Below are 12834 nucleotides of genomic sequence, written 5' to 3' on the forward strand. Positions count from 1 at the left end.
TTTACAACATTATCTTCATGGCACAATCACCATAATATTCTGCGATGCATTAAAGACCTCTTAACCAATGCAAGTGCCAGGTTTTTTCTGGTATATACAGGTTAGTGTGTTTATAAAAGAGTGATTTGGAGCATTATGATGATGCACTGGACTTTTCACACAGGGACACTGTATTCCATTTCTTCTCTAGGCAGGCAAAAAACAATAATTGCTGAATAATGTGTATCCAGAGCAGAGGGAAGGGCCAGACATTGCTGAGAGAAGGATTTTCCAATGACTTATCTTTCTTATGAAAGGACATTGATTAAGATCAGCTAAAAGTGAAAGTCCTTCTTACAAAGAGGAAGCTAATGTTCTATACTGAACTTGCAGCTGTTCCCCTGGTTTCCATCTGGCTGACAGTTATCACATCCCTGTTCTGCCAGGAATGATGTAATCTGAGAGTCAGTCAGTCCTGCCAGTAAATCCAGCTGTCTGGGGGTGTGAGGCATTTCTGCATAATCATTGGTGGAAAGTAACACTCCTTCCCCGCAGCCGGGCAAAAAAAACTGAAGCCGAAACCAGTTGTGTACGAACAGAATTACCACAAGATCAGCTGAAAGAGAGGACTCCTCTCTTGTGCCTCTAAATCAAAAGGGAGAGGACACACACGTTAAAACAGAGACTTAGAAGGCCGGACAAGGCCATATTCACAGGCAAAAGGAATGGCTGCAAGGATATAAAGGGTAAAAAGGGAAAAAAAGAATGAAAAAAAAAATATCTCCATCATTTCTGTAGTGAAATATAACCTCTGTAAAGCAAGAGGTAGTTTGTTTTTTCTGAAGTTGTAGGTGCTTCATCACTGGAAATTTTCAAGACAAGACTGGACAGCCACTTGTCTGAAATGGTGTAGGGCAGTGGTGGGTTTCAAAATTTTTTACTACTGGTTCTGTGGTGTGTCTTAGTGGGAGTGGCATGGCTTAGTGGGCGTGGCTTGGTGGGCATGGCAGGGGAAGGATACTGTAAAATCTCCATTTCCACCCCACTCCAGGGGAAGGTTACTGCAAAATCCCCATTTCCTCCCGATCAGCTGGGACTTGGGAGGCAGGGCCAGTCAGAATTTTTACTACCGGTTCTCTGAACTATTCAAAAATTTCTGCTACCGGTTCTCCAGAACTGGTCAGAACCTGCTGAAATGCAGCTCTGGTATAGGGTCTCCTGCTTGAGCAGGGGGTTCGACTAGAAGACTTCCAATGTCCCTTCTAGCTCTATTCTGATTGGTACTGGCTGTATCACATGTATATCAATCCAGAATATTATCAGGGAAGGGTGATATGTTTTAGGATCCAATCTGGGTCAGTCACTGGGACAAGAGTTTTCTGAGCTTTTGGACTTGTGCTGGAGCCCATTCTCAGGGAACTTCTCTCTAACGGAACGAAAAAGGGTGAAATATTGTTTTGTTTTTTAAGAAAAAAAGAAAACACTTTAGGGTTTACCAACTATTTCAGGACTGCCTCCTGCCCCAGAGATGTGGAAATTGCATCTGTCATAGTCAAGAACATGGTCAAAGGGAGCAAATGGGTGGACAACACAAGAGGGCTTGGCACTTGAACGGCATCTGCTTCAAAAGTCCACTAGAAAGGGAAGTATATAACAAAATTAGGGAATTAAAGAAGTGGGGAATGTGTTGGCATAATGTGACAGGACACAACAATCTTCCTAAACCCTTGGATTTGGCCTATGGGTTTTTTTTTCTAATTTGTTCATTTAAAAAGGTTTCTTAAAAGTCATGATGTTAGCTGCATTTGCACAACTGAAGCTTCATCCCTTTTTAAATATGAATTGCATGTGTGATACAGTAAGTATTAAGGGGGGAGGGGTGCAGAGATTTGATTGTGTGAGTGCAGGTGCCATCTTGGCTTTTATTTATTTCCTATGTAAACACTTCTGTCTCTTTTTTTCAGCAGGGAAACCAGTAAAAGTTATGGGTCAGTTTAAGGAGAGCTTCAGTTCCTGCTTCTTACATTTTAAGACAGAGGTCTTCAAACTTGGCCACTTTAAGACTTGTGGACTTCAACTCCCAGAATTCTGGAAGTTGAAGTCCACATGTCTTAAAGCTACCAAGTTTGAAGACCTCTGTTTTAAGAGGTCAACATGTCCCATGATTATGACTCTTTGGTTTTCTGAGTAACAGAAGATTCCTAAGGAAAAGGCTTCATAGTTGAACTTAGAGGACAGCAACTTATTTTCAGTTACAATCTGCAGTATAGTTGAATACAGATTCATCATAATTACATTTTTTTTCAATCTTTTGCATGTCCACTTAGCAGTTGACTTTCTTTATTCTTGGTGTGTTCAGTAGCTTCTCCTTTACACCCAGGATCTTGTATGCTCTGAAAAATTCATCACAAGGCTTCTTTATACCAAAGAAAATATTGAATTTTAAGTCTTTCTTCATCTTAACTGACCATTCTTGTTCTCTCACCCTTCACTCAATGCCTCATTTTTTTAATAATTCCTTGTTAGTTGTACTTTCAGGGACTATGTGAAGTAGTTAATGGCTGATCTAAACCAGAGTTTCAATGCATTGGTCAAAGGGAGTACTGAACCCACCACCTTTTCACTGATTGGTGGAGGGTAAGATTTTTCCTGTTCCCATTCTATGTAGAAAAAGTCTGACTTTTGCTTCTGATGAAGAAACTCTTACAAAGTGAGACACACACACTCACCTGACAAGGTAGTCCGGTTTTTTCCATTGTTGCATGGTTGCATGCATCCAACAACTGGATTTTGTAGAGGGAGAACAACATTTTAGGGTCAACAATAGTTTTGCATCTCCAATTTTTGAACAAACTTTGTCAATAGGTGAAAAGCTGAAGGTAAAATTTGAAAGCTTTGGGGAGAAATACAATATAATGACCATTACTTTAAGATCAATAGAGACAAACTAACCAACATATAGGAGAAACCTAAAAATAAGAAGGTTCATTTGGGTTGGTTTTCCACTTGACTTGCACAGCTCACACATTTTAAATCCTGGCTATTTATTTTGGATCATTACTTAGTTTTTAATAAAGTTGTCTCTCTGTTTTCTCCCTTTCCCCTTCCAATGTTTGATAATAAACAATGCACAATGTATTAGGCACTCCTGAAACTATACCCTAAGAGAATTTTGTACCACTCACCACATGTTCTATCTTCTCAAACAGCAAACTAATCAAGAAAGAACAGCAATTGGTTAGAGAACAAGAGTAAAGGAATCATTTTCCAACAAAAGCATTTATTTCATAAAAGAACAATATCTAAACTTTCTCTTATGTTCTCCTAGCAATATCAACCTAAGACAAACATTGATATTTCTGGGAAGTGGGATGTAGCTAAATATCCAATAGAAATGGCTATGAATAAATAACTCCAGGTTTTCTCAAATGAATGCAAATAACTGACTGAAATAAACTCTCCTTCAAGTAAAGCTGGTGATTTCCTGGAAACATTTATATAGTTTTCTTAGCAACAATATGAAAGTAGTTTCACTATCATTTTCTAGGATTTAGTTTAATTTCCCAGTCCTGGACATAGTTGTGGAATTTCTTTGTGGCTTACCACCCAAGTACTAATTAAGTCTGACTTGTTTAACTCTTCATTCATTCATTCATTCATTCATTTATTAAATTTTTATACCGCCCCTCTCCCGAAGGACTTGGGCCAGTGAACAGCCAGGATTAAAAAACATACAATATAAACATTAAAATACTTTAAAACATAATTAAATCTATACTGGCTTCCCCCAATTTAAAACCCCTTACCCATAAAATTAACCAATTAAAAAATGTTAAGCCAACTCTTAAGAGTGCAACATTCTCATTTGCTTACAGTAAGTGCTATTTAGTTAGTTATTCATAACTGCCAAATAGCTGAAGCCTTCAGTTTACAATAAATGTACATATACATATACAAAATATATACAAACGGGGAAAGGGGCAAGGAAAAATGTTTTTTTTAAAAAATGAGTTAACACATCCAATAAAAATAAAATACTTTATCCCATTATTTTTGCTCAACCCATCAGATCATATGCATGTTCTGGCTCCCATCTATTAAACAATGACATTGTTTAATATTGCTGGCAGCCTACCTTTTCTGTGGGAGCATCAATTGTATCCAATAGCATGCCTCTACAGATACAGGTGGCCCTGGTGCTACTGCTTTTCATAAGGATGTGAAGACCTGTTGTTTTCCCAGCCTGGGAGTAAGGCTAACCCTGTAGTTGATGTGGGTTTTTTATGACTGGAAAATGTCACTTACCTGGGATTATTCTTTTAATGGTTTGGGTTTTAATGTTTGCATGTTGCCCTGAATCATTGTTGTCAGATGGGTTGTAATCTAATGTAGATGATAGATAGATAGATAGATAGATAGATAGATAGATAGATAGATAGATAGATAGATAGATAGATAGATAGATAGACAGACAGACAGACAGACACACAGACACACAGACAGACAGATAATAGATAGATAAAAGGTTCGCTTCGCACATATGTGCTAGTCATTCCCAACTCTAGGGGGCGGTGCTCATTTCCGTTTCAAAGCCAAAGAGCCAGCGCTATCAGAAGACGTCTCCGTGGTCATGTGGCCAGCATGACTAAATGCCAAAGGCGCACAGAACGCTGTTACCTTCCTACCAAAGGTGGTCCCTATTTCTCTACTTGCATTTTTTTACGTGCTTTCGAACTGCTAGGTTGGCAGAAGCTGGGACAAGTAATGGGAGCTCACCCCGTTACGCAGCACTAGGGATTCGAACTGCTGAACTGCCGAATTTTTGATCAACAAGTTCAGCACCTTAGCCACTGAGCCACCGCATCCATAGATAGATAGATAGATAGATAGATAGATAGATAGATAGATAGATAGATAGATAGATAGATAGATAGATAGATAGATAGATAGATAGAAATGTCTTTGAATATTAGTAGCTTGGATTGGTAGTTACATTGTTGGTTTGAGCTCTGAGCTTGAAATTTGTTTGCAAACGTTTTGTCCCCATTTGAGGAGACATCTTCAGTGCTCTTGAGATTGTGCTTGTCTGGGGGGAGCACTGGCCTTTAAATAACTTTCTGAGTCCTGGTCTGATTTCGGGTTGTGTGATTGGCTGGCTGTAGTTTTAAAACCAAGGACTATGACTTAGCAACTACAGCCAGCCAATCACACAATCCAAAATCAGACCAGGACTCAGAAAGGTATTTAAAGGCCAGTGCTCCCCCAGACAAGCACAATCCAAAGTGCACTGAAGATATCTCCTCGAATGGGACAAAACGGGAGGGAGGGAGGGGGGGAATGACACTACATACCAGGCAAAGAAAAGGCAGTCATCTAAAGCAACATTAATTCAATTATGATTAGAAAATGTCTAAAATATGATTGAAAGGCCTAGGAGAAGTCTTCTCCTGGCCCTGAAATAATGTTAATGTGGGCATTCATTAGGGAGGATATTCTATAAATGGGATGCTGCTGCAGTAAATTCAATTTTCTTTGTTAAGACCCATCTTCTCTCCACTAGTAAAAGTACCTGGAGGATTTAAAGCCTTCTAATACTATGCTACTAAATAAGATGAAGCCATTGCTAAACAGTGAGCAAGACTACTTACCAATCCCATTCCTTCTGCAACTGGGAAATAGTCTCAGATAAAAAGCTGTTTTCCATTGTCTTAACAACAATAACAATAAAAATTAAAAAGGTAGTCACTGAGTTTCTGTGATGTCTTTGTCTTTCTTTCAGTACCAGTTTTAAATTAACAAATTCTAATGAGGAAGAAGGCAGCCTTCAAGATTCTTTTTCATGAATTCCCTCTTATTATTTGCTAAATAATAGCAAATAATAAAACCAGTAGCAAAATCCCTGAATATTGGCAGTACGGCTTTCTGCCTTTTCAACCCTCAAACTTTGCCTCCTGCAAAGGCAAAAAACATCACAATACGTCGCGATACGTCACATGACGCGATCAAGTTTGACACCCATGCTCTATAATACCCATTTCCATAGTAAAATAGGGGCTGTCATACTGCTTGTCTTAACTGAAGTCCTGTCAGGAGCAAAAGATCAGAACCATATGTGAAGTTCCAATTAAACTGATTTATTATTAATTATGCCTATGCACAAGAGTTTACTCAACTAATGGTTAGAACTATCTTGGCATTAGTTAAAGGTCAATTAATTCAACAGCTGAACCCTTTGTGGCTATGTAGAGACTCTAGGCTGATTCCACTTTTGACTTTGCCTTCAGGTTCTGCCATTCCTCCTACAAGTCTCTTCCGTGCCACTGATTTAATGGGAGAAGAGCATGTCTGACATGTCTGAAACAGCAATTTAAATAATCATGGCAACTGAAATCCTGCTATTCTACCAAGCTAAGATGAAAATAGTTGCCTACATAAATATATTCCCCTTTCAAATTATCTTCTTACACTTGCTGACCCATTTAATTAATTCTAATTTAAGTGTATCTTTGAGAAATTGTTAGAAGTGACAAAAATATTATAGAGTGGTAAAAAATATTACCTGCAGAGCCTGATAGTTAATGGTTTGCCTAACTGACATATGAAGGAGAAAACCTGACAAGGAGCTTGGCCTAGTAAAATGGCTTCAGCATGTTAAAAACCATTGATCTAGTGCAAAGAAGTATAATTCTAGGAATAGCTTCAGTAGCTCCATAAACCAAAAGTGAAACCTTAAGCAACACCTATGAGAACAGAGCAGTTGACCCCGAATCACTCAATGTTTGATGGATTAGGGCTATTACACAAAAGGGAAATTCAGGTTACTAAATAGGGGTATTATGTTGCTGTGGGGCTGCTTTGACTCATGCAAACAGGATCATTACGTAACCTTTTGCCTTGCCCTTCTTGAACAAACAAAACCTTGCATTTCCCCCCTGTATTTACAAGAAACAAGACATTTTACAGTAAACTGGGCTCAATCCAGAGAGTTTGGTCAACATTCACTAAAAAGAAAGAAGTGGGTTTGTTTTCTCTCCCTTCAGATACAACAAAGAAATTTAGAAATTGGGTTGGTTTACAAAAATAATTTCAGTTGACTTAGTTTCAAATTTTAACCATTATATTATTTGAAATCCATAATTAACCCGAGTTTATGTCTTTTAAGAAAGAATGTACAGAAATCAATTTGCAGTCAAAATGGATCTCCACCAAGGCCTGTAGAGTTTTAATGATCAGAAGTCAAAAATATATGAGAGCTGAGCTTCTGGTGTGAATCATGGCTAAGTAAAGATGTCTCCTCAAACAAGCAAAGACAATGGTCACTGTGGAGAAAAAAACAGACCAGTGAGTTGAATGGTCCTTCAAATCGCTCAGGAGAGATTGCACCCACAAATACTCTGAATGACACTTCCTCAAAAGGAGACTGTAAAACTGTAGTCTCCCATGCATTTTAGTGCCAGGAACCACAGTAATCATCTTTGCCCTCTGCAGCAGTAGAGCCAGGGGTGAAATGCTACCAGTTCACACTGGTTCGGGCAAACCGGAAGTGATAAAAGCTGCCAGTTCGGGCAAACCGGTAGTCAAAAAAAGCTACTGGTTCATCTGAACTGGTATATTGGAAATCCTGCTTTTTAGTGAATCTAATTCACACGGCACAGCTGTTCTGCCCCTCGCTGTTCTACTTACCTTGTTAAGCCTCCTTTTTCCACGCGAAGCACGCATTTGGTATGTACCGTGTATGCACATGCAGCGTGCTTTTGGTATGCACTGCTTTGCACATGCACAGTGTGTGTTTGGCGTGCACTGCGCGGGCAGTGAACCAGTGGCAATCTGCGGAGGATTTTACCACTGAGTAGAGCCTTTCATAAGGACACTAAGCGTGTTGAAGTGACTTTCTAATCAGAATTGGAAATGTTCAATTTAACAATTTTATGGATATTAAAGACCTAAGGTGACCTTAATTTGACACATGGCAAGTTTTACTTTCTTTGGATTTAAAAATTTTTAAACTGAGACTTAAGAATTTAAAATAATGTAAAATTGGCAAAAGGATTTTTATTTAAGAAAGTTTTAAATAGATTGGGACACCAGAGAGGTTTAGAATATTTATTTTTGCTGTAAGGCTTGAAAAGCAAGTATGTAATATTTATAATCTAATTAAATATTTCTATGGGAAATGACTGAAATGGAAATAAGGCTTGATGAATGTCATGTGCAAGTTGCAAATAGACAAAAGGGGAAAATATAGGATCGGGCAGAAAAGAGTTAAAGAGGCTAAGTTAGCTAACTTTTGTATCTTAAAGAGGTTTTTTTTGACATATAGATTTAAATGCACATTTTAATGATGAGGAAAAAAATTAAAAACTTTCATTTGACATAGACATTATTGAGTTTGAAGGCATGAAAGACAATTAAATTGACACTACTGAAATGGAAACCAAAAAGATAAATCAAGAAAATGGTGTAGATTTGAACCAGTTGTGACAAGAAATTCTGGATGATGCCTCTTTAGCAGATTTGAAGACTCTTTTTAAATGCCAAAGAGTGATGAAGGATCAAATCTTGTAATGTCATAGGGTTTAAAGGTCGAGATTGTTCAGGGCAAAGCGAAGGAATATAAAGTTAATTTACTTCACCAGAGATAAACTGTTTGATGTATCTGGTAACTCCTAATGGACTTTTTGCTGAACTTGGATTTGAATTTGATTTGAAAAGATGATGATTTCTGGATCGTATATAGATAAGAGTTGGGCTATGTGAGAAGTTTATGTATATATTGCTTGACTGTTCTTTTTCCAGAGATAGCATGCTTTTGTTATTTCCTTCATTTTTTAAAATTTTTTTAAAAAAAGAACCCACACAATTGGGTCAATAGTTACCTTTCCCCACAACAGTTTTCAGTCCAGAAAATGCTGTAACTTACAGGAAAATTGTCGGTTCTCCCCAACCTCTACATATGGTGACCTGTTATATATCTCCAGCCCTTCTCTGAAAGTAACGATGCAATAGCAAGATTAGATTTCTGAGCAAATAACTCCTCCCACCCCGTTGCCAAGCAGCTGCTGGCAACAACAGCATTGTAACAGTAGCTTCCATTTCAAGGGAATCCATGTTGGATGGCTTCAGTACTGGCCCTTAAGGGTCGAGTAGATTTCTCTGGCATTACATATGAGGAAATATATGCATCTTTGTTATAGATGGTTGCATAGGTGTTGCATCCATACATTTGCAAATTTTAACATTCTAGCTAGGGGGCACTCAAACAGCAAAGTACAGGACAGGAAGCTGGATCAACCTATCAGCACACAGGACATGCACCTCCGCACAAGATGCAATTGGGATTTGGGAAGTGTTTGCATCAGCCTGTTTGTGGCCATCTGCAACCTATGCTTATCCATCAATTCCTTCGCAGTGTAGGTATGCAGCTAAACTACGGGAATTTCAGGCAACTCTAAATCAGCCTTCTTATATATAGATGCAAACTACATTTAATGTTAAGTTGAAAACAAACTGACTGGCCTGGTTGAATCTGAGCCCTAGGCAGAATTTTCTGGATCCTGTTTGTGCATTGGAGATCCTGCCAAAACTACCAAGAAGGAAAACATTATCCTTCCATGTAATGTTATATGATTAAGCTATTGTGCACAAAACACCACAGGTAGTCCTTGATTTATAACCAGTTAGTGACCATTCAAAGTTACACGGCTGTCAGACCTGGAATCCATCTTTCTACCTTTGTACCTTCAGGCTTCAGGCCTGCCACAAGTCCTACCGTGGGAAGTTGGGAGAGGGGATAGTATAGAGTGAAGAAGACATGTAGTCAAAATTCTTTATAGAGAATCAAGGCCAAGGTACCCTGCAGCTGTGCTGAGAAGAATGGGAAGATATCTTCTGTTCTGGACTGTACGTGATTGGATGTGTAGTGGACATGTGGGTGAGGGGGTGAGGGGCAAGGACTTGAACTTTCTTTTGAGTGAGGAAAACCCGGAAGCTCTCAGATTTGGGTTTTCCCAGATGTGCCAATATGACATCTCTAATAAAAGTGAGCTTTGAGAATTTCAAGCCTCGGAGTTTGATTTCGCTGGGGGTATTACTTGGAACCCTGACATTAACCTGAATCCCCTTTCAACCTAAAGCAGATTCCCCGAATTTCAGGGTGCTTGCACTTACGTCCTTTGCATCGTTCCCATAGGTATGTGATCAAAATTTGGGTGCTTGGCAACTAGCATTGATTTACCATGGCTGCAACATCCCAGGAGATATGTAATTTCCATTTGCAATCTTCCCAGCCGGCTTCCGATAAACGAAATCAATGAGGGAAGATGGATTTGCTTAATGACTGCATGATTTGCTTAACAACCATGACAAATCATGCACAATTCATTTAACAACCTCATTTACCAATAGAATTCTGGTCCCAGTTACGGTCATAAGCTAAGGATTACTTATATGCACACTTGAATCCTGCTATAGTGTTATTTTGTTTGCGAAGTATTTGTAAGATTTTATCTGAGCAAATAGTTCTTCAAATTTACGTTTAAGAATTGGAAAGAGCCATTTGGGTCATTAAATCCAACCCCTGGTCAATGTAGAAACACAAACTAAAGCATTTCCAGAAGCAGAGAATTGTTTAGTCTCTATCTGAACTCATCCAGTGAAGGAGATTCCACCATTTCACTGGGTAACTGATTTCACAGCAAACTCTTCTTACTGCTGGGAAGTTTTTCCAGTCTATTAGAGCCTGCCTTGAAATAACTAAAATCCATTATTTTGTACCCTACTGTTAGGAACAGTACAGAATATTAACCAACTGAGCGACAGCCTTTTAAATACTTGAAGAATATTATTCTGATCTACAATCTTCTCAAGGCTCAGTATAGTCAGCTCCTTCAATCTCTTTACAGGATTTTTAAAATTCCAAGCTCCCTCATTATCCCTACTGTCTTTCTATAAACCTTCAGGTTTATGGAATAATCCAACGTAATTAGAGTTAACCCACAGTCTTTTTAGCCATTCACATTTTTGTATCCCTTTGATGTTTAAATGTACCTGTATTTACATCACAAGCAGAACTTCCTAAAACAAGTAAATTATTAGTAGCTGCATAAATTTTAAATCCATGTAATTATACCAAGTTTCCTCTCAGTTACTAATAATTTAGTAATTATTAGTAATGATTTAGTAATTATTAGTAATTGCGAGGGATCTTGGAATGCTAGTGGACAGTCACTCAAATATGAGCCACTAGCATGCTGCAGCTGCCAAAAAAGCTAATGCAGTCCTAGTCAGATAGAATCAAGATTCATGTGAAGTGTTAATATCATTTTATAATGCCTTGGTAAGATCACATTTAGAATATTGCATCCAGTTTTGGTCGCCATGATATAAAAAATATGTTGAGAATCTAGAAAAAGTGCAGAAAAGAGCAACAAAGGTGATTAGGGGACTGGAGGCTAAAACTTAAAGAACAGTTGCTGGAATTGGGTATGTCTAGTTTAATAAAAAGTAGGATTAGGGGTGACATAATAGCAGTGTTCCAATATATCAGGGGGTGCCACAAAGAAGAGGAAGTCAAGCTATTCTCCAAAGCATCTGAGGACATGATAAGAAGCAATGGATGGAAACTAATGACAGAGAAGCAATCTAGAACTAAGGAGAAATTTCCTGACAGAGCAATTAAATCAGTGGAACAACTTGCCTCCAGAAGTTGTAAATGCTCCAAAACTGGACATTTTTAAGAGACTGAACAACCATTTATCTGAAATGGTACAGGGTGAGCAGGAGGTTGGACAAGAAGACCTTTAAGGTTCCTTTCATGTTGTTCTGTTATCATTTTCTTAAGTGCCTCTGAATGTTGCTATTTTTTATGTCAGATTTATATCTTTTTTAAAGGCATAAGATACAGGTAGTTCTCACCTTGTGCCCACAATTAAGCACATCTCCATTGCTAAACAAGACATTGTTGTTTTGCCCTTATGACCTTTCTTGCTAAAGTTAAGTCAATCCCTACCGTTGTTAGTATCGTTGTTAAGTGAATCTGGCTTTCCCATTGACTTTGCTTATAGGTCGTCACAAAAGGTGACCCTGGGATACTGCAACATCATAAACACATGCTAGTTGCAAAACATCCAAATGTTGATCACGTGACCATGGGGATGTTGCAATGGTTGTGTGAAAAAAAGTTCAGTGTTGTAACTTCAAATGATCACCAAGTGAATGATTGCAAGTCAACAAGAGCCTTGGTGGAGCAGCAGACTAAAGTGCTGTTAAATAGCACCAGCTGCCTGCAATTACTGCAAGTTCAAATCTCACCAGGCTCAAGGTTGACTCAGCCTTCCATCCTTTCGAGGTAGGTAAAAAACCCAGATTGTGGGGGCAATAAACTGACTTTGTATAAAAAAGAACACTGCTTAGGGGCCCCCGAAAGCCCTAAGCAGGTAAATCTCACCAGGCTCAAGGTTGATTCAGCCTTCCATCCTTTCTAAGGTAGGTAAAATGAGGACCCAGATAATGGGGGCAATAAGATGACTTTGTATAAATATACAAAAGTATGAAGGCTATTGCTTAACGCATTGTAAGCTGCCCTGAGTCTCCGGAGAAGGGCGGCATATCAATCAAATTAAATATATATATATATATATATATATATACACAAAAGTATGAAGGCTATTGCTTAACGCATTGTAAGCTGCCCTAAGTCTCCGGAGAAGGGCGGCATATAAATCGAACCAATAGATAAATAAATAAATAAATAAATAAAGACTACCTGCACCAGATATTTCTTTTTCTATAAAAGAGCAGCACTTTGTCAAGCAACTGCAATTGATACTCACATATAGCAAATAGACAAAAACAACA

General features: G+C 38.4%; 2 long non-coding RNA genes across 4 annotated transcripts; both read right to left on the bottom strand.

The window, feature by feature from the left end:
- Nucleotides 1-2206: 2206 nt before the first annotated feature.
- Nucleotides 2207-8972, bottom strand: LOC148116956 (uncharacterized). 3 transcript variants are annotated; one of them, XR_015731595.1, is made up of 5 exons: nt 8900-8972; nt 5628-5686; nt 3165-3192; nt 2709-2762; nt 2207-2372 (listed from the first exon to the last, which is right to left on the bottom strand). It is a non-coding gene; the product is annotated as an uncharacterized LOC148116956 (long non-coding RNA). The 3 variants fall into 3 exon arrangements; XR_015731594.1 differs by having other exon boundaries at nt 8856-8966; XR_015731596.1 differs by lacking the exons at nt 2207-2372; nt 2709-2762 and adding an exon at nt 2790-2872 and having other exon boundaries at nt 8856-8966.
- On the bottom strand, nt 4303-5033 carry LOC148116957 (uncharacterized). Its single transcript, XR_015731597.1, has 2 exons — nt 4973-5033; nt 4303-4362 (listed from the first exon to the last, which is right to left on the bottom strand). It is a non-coding gene; the product is annotated as an uncharacterized LOC148116957 (long non-coding RNA).
- Nucleotides 8973-12834: the final 3862 nt, after the last annotated feature.

The sequence above is a fragment of the Pantherophis guttatus genome, chromosome 1, assembly GCF_059756535.1.
Source record: "Pantherophis guttatus breed Tessera chromosome 1, ASM5975653v1, whole genome shotgun sequence".
NCBI lineage: Eukaryota > Metazoa > Chordata > Lepidosauria > Squamata > Colubridae > Pantherophis > Pantherophis guttatus.